We start from the raw sequence: 10,510 nt of genomic DNA on the forward strand, positions 1-10,510 counted from the left end.
TATAGTTTGTGTAATAAATTTTCATGTTGATGGTATCAAAAGCTTTCGATAAATCCATAAAAATACCAGCAGTGTACATATTATCATCAATAGCATTATTATCTTTAATAAAAATCCAATACCGCCATATATGTTGAATAATTATGTCGAAACCCATACTGTCTGTTGTAAAGAATATCTTTGGCATCTATCATGTATAATTCTTTGTAGAATCTTGGAAAAACAAGGCAACACAGATACAGGCCTGTAATAACCAAATGATTCAGGAGATTCTTTCTTATAAATTGGCACAACCTTTGCTATTTTTAAGGTATCTGGAACAATTCCATCTGAGAGTGACTTTATATTGAATATTAATTTCAACGGATACACAATCTCATCTGCAACCAATTTTACTAAGTCAGATTTTACAAGGTCATGACCCGGGCTTTTTCTGTTACCCAGTTTTTTGATGATTTTCAAGATTTCATTTTCATCTGTTGGTTGGAAAAAAACATGTAGAGTATAGCTAGGTACTGGTTAAAATCTTTACCTTGATGTTTGATTGTTCCAGCTAATGTTGGACCAATGCTGGCAAAAAACTCTTATCGTTACTTACAAACTTCTGACATTGTACCTTTTTTGGACATCTGAGTATTGAGTTCAGGATTTTCCAGGTATTCCTCATGTTGTATCTTTCTTTATCCAGTTGAGAACTGAAGTAGTTTTGTTTTGCTCTCCTTAATAGGGAGTTTAATCTGTTTCGATACATCTTATATTTAGATACATTAGTTTCAGTAGGTTTTTTCATAGATTTTTTATACAACCTGTTCTTCCTGCGTATACATTTCAACAATGAGTAGGTTATCCAAGGTGCCTTTGGCGTCTTGTTTTTAGCGTTATGTTTTTTAAGCACATTTCGTCGACGGGTCCTTAAAGAACTTTGGCAAAATTACCCTCGATTAGAGAAAAGCGAGGGTAATTAATTTTGTTTCACTGGTTTCATTTTCTGATATTGGATTTCATAATTTGATCTTATATACCTCGACACCTGCTGATGTTTGACCTTTTGCATGTCAACACATTCCTGGTGCTCTGGAGGTCAGCTGGGCAGGGGAGTGAGTTTCAGGGCTGGAATTGCCAGAGGGCATAAGTATGGTGACCCAAGTGAAGTCCAGCTGGTTAGGATGACAGATTGACCACTGTGTTTTTAAGACTAATTTTCATGCTCTTGGCAATTGCCATGGCAACTGGCTGTCAAAGCTGAAAACATTTGAAGAAAGCATGGAAGTTTTAAGGATATGTACATGAAATGACTTTTTTGGGATACATTCTTCAAACAATTCTTGTAATTTATAAAATTGTTGTATGATACATTAGCATTTTTCACACACATTATCCCAGTCAACCTGGCTCAGTCTTTAAGTATATCTATATTATGTTTACTCATGTCATGTCTATATCAACAGTACTGGAATTTCTGTCATAGACACTTTATACATCTGTAGATACAAATATAGGTAGGTGATCACTTATATCACTTATTAAGATAGCAGAGGTTTGCTTAGCATAATTATTGGTAAATATATTATCAATAAGAGTTGCTGACGTGTTATCCTAGTTGGCTTGATGATACTCGGATACAAGGAATATGAAGACAAAATGTCTACTAATTCGCCAGTTGATTCATGAACGTCATTATTTAACAGGTTTATATTAAAGTCACCCATTATATACAGAAGCTTATTTTCTTGACCTGTGATTTTAGACAATATCGTATCAATACATTTGTTGAATTCTTTCATATTCTGGTCAGGTGGCCTATATATCACACCAATGACAATGTTTGTGATTTGTGCTTTTCAATTTCAATGAACAGAGATTCTGTGTCTTCGAAGCGATTAAGCTCATTGATATCATTTCTCATATTATAAGCAATATTTTCCTCAACATGCATACACACACCACAGCCTTTCTTATTAATTCTGTTACACTTCAAGGTTATAACCTGTTAATTTTTCATCATTGTTTCAACACAAAAATTCCCTTCACATACAACTTTAATGTTTACACGTTTAAACATTATCAAAACAACTTGCTCCAGGTCCACCTGTTTTCTTTACGAATTCTATCTTATTCATATTCTAGAAACAACAGTTTTTTATTTCCGACTAATAAGTACCGGGCCAGCTCATGCTGGCCCGGTCCAAAAAATGAATTTACCCACATATGATTTAGTTTTAAAATTAGGACGGTATACGCTGCACTAAAATCGAACACGCACGATTCCCACTATACTACTATACGCAGGTATACGGCCTTTTCGAATAGTCTGAATAGTGCCCTCTTATGTGACCCGGTACTATGAAATTACCTTGCTCGATTTAAGCTATACGCGTACACCTGCAAAACGTGCACCATATACCCGAATAGTATACTTCTATGTGATCGTAGCTTTATGTGACCCGGTACTATGAAATTACCTTGCTCGATTTAAGCTATACGCGTGCACCTGCAAAACGTGCACCGTATACCCGAATAGTATACTTCTATGTGAACGCAGCCTAATGGAATCAATTTGGATTCATATACCAGACACGTTGAATCAACATGCATGGATTTTAAGATACAACAACTATTATAATTATAGTGAGTATAACAGCATACATTAATTAGAAGAACCAGTAAGTACCTGTATACTCTAATGGAATCAATCAGGTTAGGGTTAGGGTTAGGATGAGGATTAGGATTAGGGTTTGGATTAGGATTAGGGTTAGGGTTATTCATTGGTAATATACTAGTAATAGTAAAAGTATACCGTGCACGCGCTTTATTCCGTAAACAATAAGTATAATAAATAGACGGCTTTCTAGCACAACCACTTGTAGCATAGTATGTAGTCTCTCGACTATGGATCGATAGGTTGCTGGTTCGAACCCCGGTCGATCCTTGGTAGAATTTTAAATCTAACATGTTTCGTTAGAAGTAAGAGGAAATAATAATAGCCTAAGTAACTCTAACGCAACGCAACGCTAGTAAGCATTTTGTAAGGTGTGAAGAGGCACGCTTCGTAGCGCTTGTTAGGTACCCGTCGGATATCGTGAAAGTGTGACAAGAGGCCGACTCATCACATCTGACTGCTTCCATTTATAGGCAATAGCAGGAGGCGAATAGCATGATCGAGCCGGCAACTTGTGAAACCGCCCGGCCGTATGGCATTTTCCATATACTTGGTTAGTTTTGTGGGTTTCATTATCGAACCCCAACGGTTTTAGCTTTAGTATTTATATTATTTATTAACATAGCCTAGGCCTATTTGTTTGTGATATTTCAAGCGTTTTAAAATTGCAAAAATAATCCCATTCAATTACACGGTTGACGATGAAAATTTACTGAATTTAGAGAATGCACGGCGACCACCACACACCGACATCGCCTGGCTAATAATTATTTGGTGCAGCAGAGACATTAAAATGAATACACGTGAATTGCTATGCACGATTTTGATATCAGACGAAAATCTTCGGATACTCGGTTAGAAAATGATGAATATCTCCCGTAAATGAATTTTTCTCAAGAAACCAGATGTGGTCTCATACACTTGAAAATACGTGTTGAACAGATATTATAGTCGTTAGCGTGCGCTTTGAAAATTGGCCGTGCGCTTTGAACTCAAAATTTGACCAAAACTCAATTTTAAATTGCGTTGGTCCTGTAGGCCTATGGACTACAGCGCGCAGCAGGCTATAGCGGCACTCACTCAAGTGGAGACAGTATATTAACCATTGACCGCAATGTCGTATACAAGCTTGCTCACACAGCGAGAAATCAATTACCCCGTCTATTGTCATAGCCTTAGTCAGGTCACTTCGCTAATAATATGCATCTCATAAGGTCCGAATAAAATAGCCATGTGTGGCTGTGGATCCAATCTACCATGGCGATTTCTATTATGAAGATATCGGGGCGATGTCACTGTGCACCACCTGGGCAATAGGAACCTACTCATCACGCCCTCAACGGTTCCTGTTGCCAGTCTGATGAAACCACTAGTGTAGTGGTGAAACGTCACTAAAAATGTGAGTAGTCAACATCAGTTTTTACTGGAATTGTTCAAAATGAACCAGATTTACGTTGAAACAACATGTTCAAGACTATGGCAAGCTATTGGGGTCGTAACGTGCAGGTAGCTACGCGCAGCTTATTTAAAGCTACGTGCAGCTATTTGACCAATCAAAATCGTCAATTTAATCACGTGGTTTGGTCGTTACCTGCGCGTGGTATAGTGCTAGATATCCTCTTTCACAATTATTATCTTGTAATTAATTTACGGAATAAGATAACGAGCGGGTAAGGAGGTCAAGTCAAAAATGTCTGGCTAAAATGATACACAAAGCATATATTATCATGAGTGTTTCCTAGTTTACACCGTGTTTAATGGTATACTTTATACCCGGGCTGTATAAAGCAGTGCAGGGGATCTGAAGATCAAACAACAACATTGATGCAAAGCACTGATTAAACACATTGCAGGGAAAGCAATGGTCACATGCCACTGTAGCCCGTAGCTTAATTGTGTAAATATAGACAGAGTAAATAGAATCCTCATTGCCTTGCACCTATAGGCTCTATAGACCTATACTATTTTATTGCTTATATACTTGAAAATTTACAAAAACGTAATATTTGTGACAAAGGAACTTGAGATAGCGCTATAAGTGTTTGCAAGTTTACCATGTGTCTTGTGGTACACTGTATAAAGCAGTGCAGGGGATCTGAAGGTCAAACAACAACTACTACTGATGTTAAGTGCTGTGTAAAGATATTGCAGAAAAGCGAGGTCACATGCCGCTGTAGCTGGTGTAAATGTGCCAGGACAGAGACAACTAGAACAATCATCATGTTGTTCAAATATTATTTAGCACCTACACCATTTCATTGCTACAGATAATAATAATAATAATGTACACTTAATAAAGCGCCGGTATCCGTCGAGAGACGCTCATGGCGCTTTGCAAAAAACAACCAATGTACAATGATACAAACATATTATAACAATTAATAACAAAAACAGTTCATCAGTGTTGTATAGTTCATGATATGCAAAGAGTCAATTAAAAGCATTTTGGAACAAATGTGTTTTCAAATTTGTTTTGAAACTACACAAGCTCTTGGCAGAGCGAACCGAAAATGGCAGATTGTTCCAAATGTTTGCAGCTGAAACATGAAATGATCTGCTGCCCCACTGGTTTCTGGCAACTGTTTCTTGAAGAAGTCCTTTTGTAGTAGAACGGAGGTTACGAGTTGGTGAATACATTTCTACAAGTTCATTTAAATATGCTGGAGCTGATATATACAAGATCTTGTAGACAAACAAGGCTATTTTAAATGTGATTCTTTGTTCAACTGGTAGCCAATGCAAGTCATGTAAAACAGGTGTAATGTGCTCACGTGGTTTTGTGTATGTTACAAGTCTGGCAGCAATGTTTTGAATTCTCTGTAGTCTGTGCAGTTGGGTCTTTGTGATGCCATGCAACAGAGAGTTGCCAATGTCTATCTTGGATGTTATGAAGGCATGTACCATCATTTCGGCAGTCTCCCTGTTTACCATGATGTCTACGAATACGACCTATGTTTCTAATGGACGCATATGCGGCTCTACACACTGTTGTTGTGATATGGTATTCCATAGAAAGGGATGAGTCAAAAATAACACCAAGGTTTCGAACCTCTGATGATGGGATAACATTAGCATTTCCTACCCTGATATGTGCAACATGGACTTTTGCAGTTTGATATTTTGAACCAATAACCATGAACTCTGTTTTGTCATCATTCAGTTTCAAGTAGTTATGGGACATCCACAATTTTACCTCATCAATACATGTTTCCAAGCGATTGATAGCAGCATCAACGCTACATTGGTCAGGGTCTACAGAAATATATATCTGGGTATCGTCCGCATAGCAATGGTAATCAAGGCCATGGCTTTGTATAATGTCACCAAGTAGGCCTATTTTCACTTACAAAAATTAACAACGTAATATTTGTGACAGAGGATAAATTGCACTATGCCCCGCGCAGGTAAAGACCCAGCCATATGTGATTAAATTTACGATTTTGATTGGTCAAACGGCTGCAAGTAGCTTTAAATAAGCTACGCGTAGCTACCTGCACGTTATGACCCCAATGGCTTGCCGTACAAGACTAAGGTATTTGATGAGTAGGTATATGGTGAGTATACAAGTTGTTTCCTCATTTCAGATTCATGTAGCTCATTCTGTCTTGGCAACCATATATACGAACCCATTTACAGCTTACAGTCAGCCCAGTATTAACACTGCAATAAATAAACTTGACAACAAAACTTGCAAATAACAATGAGGTATAAGAAACATTCTTACTTTGAAATAAATACTTTTTGCCGGAACTTTTTGGTTTGACAAACAAGATCTGATCATGACATGATGTTAAACATGTTTAATGGGGCTGTTACCCAATAAGGCATTTTTTGCTATTTTGGACTTTTTGGATAGTTAATCATCACTGGTGTATACCTGTAACAATTCTCAATTCAAAAATTTATTTTTTGTCGTCGCCGCATTCACCGTTGCCATGGTAACGGCGGCCATATTGGATTTTTACACACTTAGTTATTCCGCTTATTCAGTCATTTTTGTCTTTTATTCATTAATGTAAACCGGAAGACACACATAAGTCACGTCTACAATGTCATCTTCTGATATCTTGATTTGAGAGCGAGATTTCTTCCGAGATAAGATTCCGTATGTACTCAGGGTACAGCAGGCAGTAGTAGTCTTCCAGGGTCAGTCTGTATAGGTCACTGCATTGAATGATGGTTGATTCTAAGGCATTTGGTAAGGAAGCTGTCACTGGTTAGCAAAACCATTGCTATCTGAAAGAATAAAATCAGTTTTAAAAGAAAAATGGTGTCGGTAAAGTAAACAGAAAACTAGGCGGCTAACAGTATGCATTGGATTATGCAAGGTTGCACAAGTTAAGCTGGCTACCCGTATGCATGTGGCTATGCAAGGGTAAACAAGCGAAGGCGGCATGGGGTTATGCAAGGTTGCACAAGCCAAGGCGGCATGTGGTTATGCAAGGTTGCACAAGCCAAGGCGGCATGTGGTTATGCAAGGTTGCACAAGCCAAGGCGGCATGGGGTTATGCAAGGTTGCACAAGCCAAGCAAGGCGGCATGGGGTTATGCAAGGTTGCACAAGCCAAGCAAGGCGGCATGTGGTTATGCAAGGTTGCACAAGCCAAGGCGGCATGAGGTTATGCAAGGTTGCACAAGCCAAGGCGGCATGTGGTTATGCAAGGTTGCACAAGCCAAGGCGGCATGTGGTTATGCAAGGTTGCACAAGCCAAGGCGGCATGGGGTTATGCAAGGTTGCACAAGCCAAGGCGGCATGTGGTTATGCAAGGTTGCACAAGCCAAGGCGGCATGGGGTTATGCAAGGTTGCATTAGCCAAGGCGGCTAACCGTATGTATAGGGTTATACAAGGTTGCACAAGCCAAGACGGCTAACCGTATGCATGGGGGTAATCATGACCAATCCAAATTTAGCCAAAGTTATGCAAATTTCTGCTCATTTTAATGCCTACTTAAATCTAGGCATGTTTTTTTTCTTTCTGAGAAATGCATTCAGGGCGCAAAACCGTATAATACTATTTGGTGGTGTGAAATCTGAATGCACTGAACAGTAAACACCTGAAAATGGCAGTGCGCCCTCGAAGCTGAAAGTTACAATATGGTAGGGCGAATATTTACTAAAAACCGAAGCCGTGCGTATGAATTTTGGTACTATTACAACAAAAATGTCATATAATGAGAGAAAATATACCATTTTGAGGCATCAAACCCTAAACAGTACTTTTTTGGCTATATAACTTCCAATTTTAGCGATTTTGATGCAGTCTTTACAGATGCCATGCAAACAAATAGTTACTCGTCGTATTTCCAAGTATCGTCCAGGCCTATTTTCTCTCATATTCCCCAAATTACTTACCAATCTGTGGAAAAAAAAATTCTCCCGTAGCTGGTCAACGGTATGTAACTGAAAGCTGACCACTAACAATGGTCTGGACCAGTTGAAGCCTGTTGACAGAGAAGGTACGTGGAACATTTATTAAGTGTCCAATATTAACAATGATCAAAAACTCAACATAGGTTGACTTTTCTTGATTTAAGATATCACACCACCAAATAATTCCCCATAGGGATATGTACTAAATTCGCCTCAAGAAAACATCATTTTTTCTTCGCAAGAGCGACTCAGTTCTTAGCGACAGCTATGATGGTTGAAATTAGCCATAGCCTTTTCCTCTGGCTGGGAAAAAAATATAGGTTGACCGTCATTATTTTTTACGACTGGCCCTCGAAGTATATGATGTCTGGGAATTACCTAATTTACCTCCAAAATCATGCCAGTGTTTCTGTATAGAAACGACTGCTTAAAATCATAAAAAAATACTCGATCTCTCCCATCTGTGGTACACTTGCAGGATTTGATATTACTAATCATGACCAATCCAAATGTAGCCAAAGTTATGCAAATTTCTGCTCATTTTAATGCCTACTTTAATCTATGCATGGTTTTTTTCTGAGAAATGCATTCAGGGCGCACAACCGTATAATACTATTTGGTGGTGTGAAATCTGAACGCACTGAACAGTAAACACCTGAAAATGGCAGTGCGCCCTCGAAGCTGAAAGTTACAATATGGTAGGGCAAATATTTACTAAAACCCGAAGCCGTGCGTATGAATTTTGGTACTATTACAACAAAAATGTCATATAATGAGAGAAAAATACCATTTTGAGGCATCAAACCCTAAAAAGTACTTTTTTTGGCTATATAACTTGATCAATTTTAGCGATTTTAATGCAGTATTTTCAGATGCCATGCAAACAAATAGTTACTCGTCGTATTTCCAAGTATTTTCTCTCATTAATTCCTCAAATTACTTACCAAACTGTGGAAAAAAATTCTCCCGTAGCTGGTCAACGGTTTATAACTGAAAGCTGACCGCTAACAATGGTCTGGACCAGTTGAAGCCTGTTGACAGAGAAGGTACGTGGAACATTTATTAAGTGTCCAATATTAACAATGATCAAAAACTCAACATAGGTTGACTTTTGATTTAAGATATCACACCACCAAATAAATCCCCATAGAGATATGTACTAAATTCGCCTCAAGAAAACGTCATTTTTTCTTCGCAAGAGCGACTCAGTTCTTAGCGACAGCTATGATGGTTGAAATTAGCCATAGCCTTATCCCTCTGACTGGGAAAAATATAGGTTGGCCGTCATTATTTTTTACGACTGGCCCTCGAAGTCTATGATGTCTGGGAATTACCTAATTTACCTCCAAAATCATGCCAGTGTTTCTGTATAGAAACGACGGCTTAAAATCATTAAAAAATACTCGATCTCTCCCATCTGTGGTACACTTGCAGGATTTGATATTACTAATCATGACCAATCCAAATTTAGCCAAAGTTATGCAAATTTCTGCTCATTTTAATGCCTACTTTAATCTATGCATGTTTTTTTTCAGAGAAATGCATTCAGGGAGCACAACCGTATAATACTATTTGGTGGTGTGAAATCTGAACGCACTGAACAGTAAACACCTGAAAATGGCAGTGCGCCCTTTAAGCTGAAAGTTACAATATGGTAAGGCGAATATTTACTAAAAACCGAAGCCGTGCGTATGAATTTTGGTACTATTACAACAAAAATGTTACATAATGAGAGAAAATATACCATTTTGAGGCATCAAACCCTAAAAAGTACTTTTTGGGCTATATAACTTGATCAATTTTAGCGATTTTAATGCAGTCTTTTCAGATGCCATGCAAACAAATAGCTACTCGTCGTATTTCTAAGTATCGTGCAGGCCTATTTTCTCTCATAATTCCCCAAATTACTTACCAATCTGTGGAAAAAAATTCTCCCGTAGCTGGTGGTCAACCAGTTGGTCTGGACCAGTTGAAGCCTGTTGACAGAGAAGGTACGTGGAACATTTATTAAGTGTCCAATATTAACAATGATCAAAAACTCAACATAGGTTGACCTGAGATTTTTCTTGTTTTAACGCACTGAACAGTAAACACCTGAAAATGGCAGTGTTTCTGTATAGAAACGATTGCTTAAAATCACATTTTGAAAGCTAAGTCAAATGTACATTTAAAGTTGGATCCTGCTCGTTTTTCATTGACAATCTAATATCCAGGCCTAAATGAGGATTAAATATGAATCCGATTCCAATTGCTTGTTTAAGTCTTTTCTGTATTTCTGTAAACATGGTAAATAACATGCCATTTCTTTTGGTGGCATCTGAAAAGACTGCTTTAAAATCACTGAATTTGACCAAGCAATATAGCTAAAAAGAGTACATTTTGGGTTCTGAAATCCCCATTAAAAACTGTAATAGATACATAGTAGCAACCATAATTAGCAAAATTACTTACCAATCTGTGGAAAGAAATTATCCCGTAGCA

The 10,510-nt window shown here is 38.0% G+C and overlaps 1 long non-coding RNA gene across 2 annotated transcripts; it reads right to left on the minus strand.

Moving 5' to 3' along the window:
* Positions 1 to 6,545: 6,545 nt before the first annotated feature.
* LOC140158238 (uncharacterized) lies at positions 6,546 to 10,006 on the minus strand. Of its 2 annotated transcripts, none has more exons than XR_011859738.1 (3): positions 9,942 to 10,006; positions 8,974 to 9,060; positions 6,546 to 6,895 (listed from the first exon to the last, which is right to left on the minus strand). It is a non-coding gene; the product is annotated as an uncharacterized lncRNA (long non-coding RNA). The 2 variants fall into 2 exon arrangements; XR_011859739.1 differs by lacking the exon at positions 6,546 to 6,895 and adding an exon at positions 8,024 to 8,100.
* Between the last annotated feature and the right edge of the window lie 504 nt (positions 10,007 to 10,510).

This window comes from Amphiura filiformis, chromosome 8 (genome assembly GCF_039555335.1).
Source record: "Amphiura filiformis chromosome 8, Afil_fr2py, whole genome shotgun sequence".
NCBI classification, from domain to species: domain Eukaryota; kingdom Metazoa; phylum Echinodermata; class Ophiuroidea; order Amphilepidida; family Amphiuridae; genus Amphiura; species Amphiura filiformis.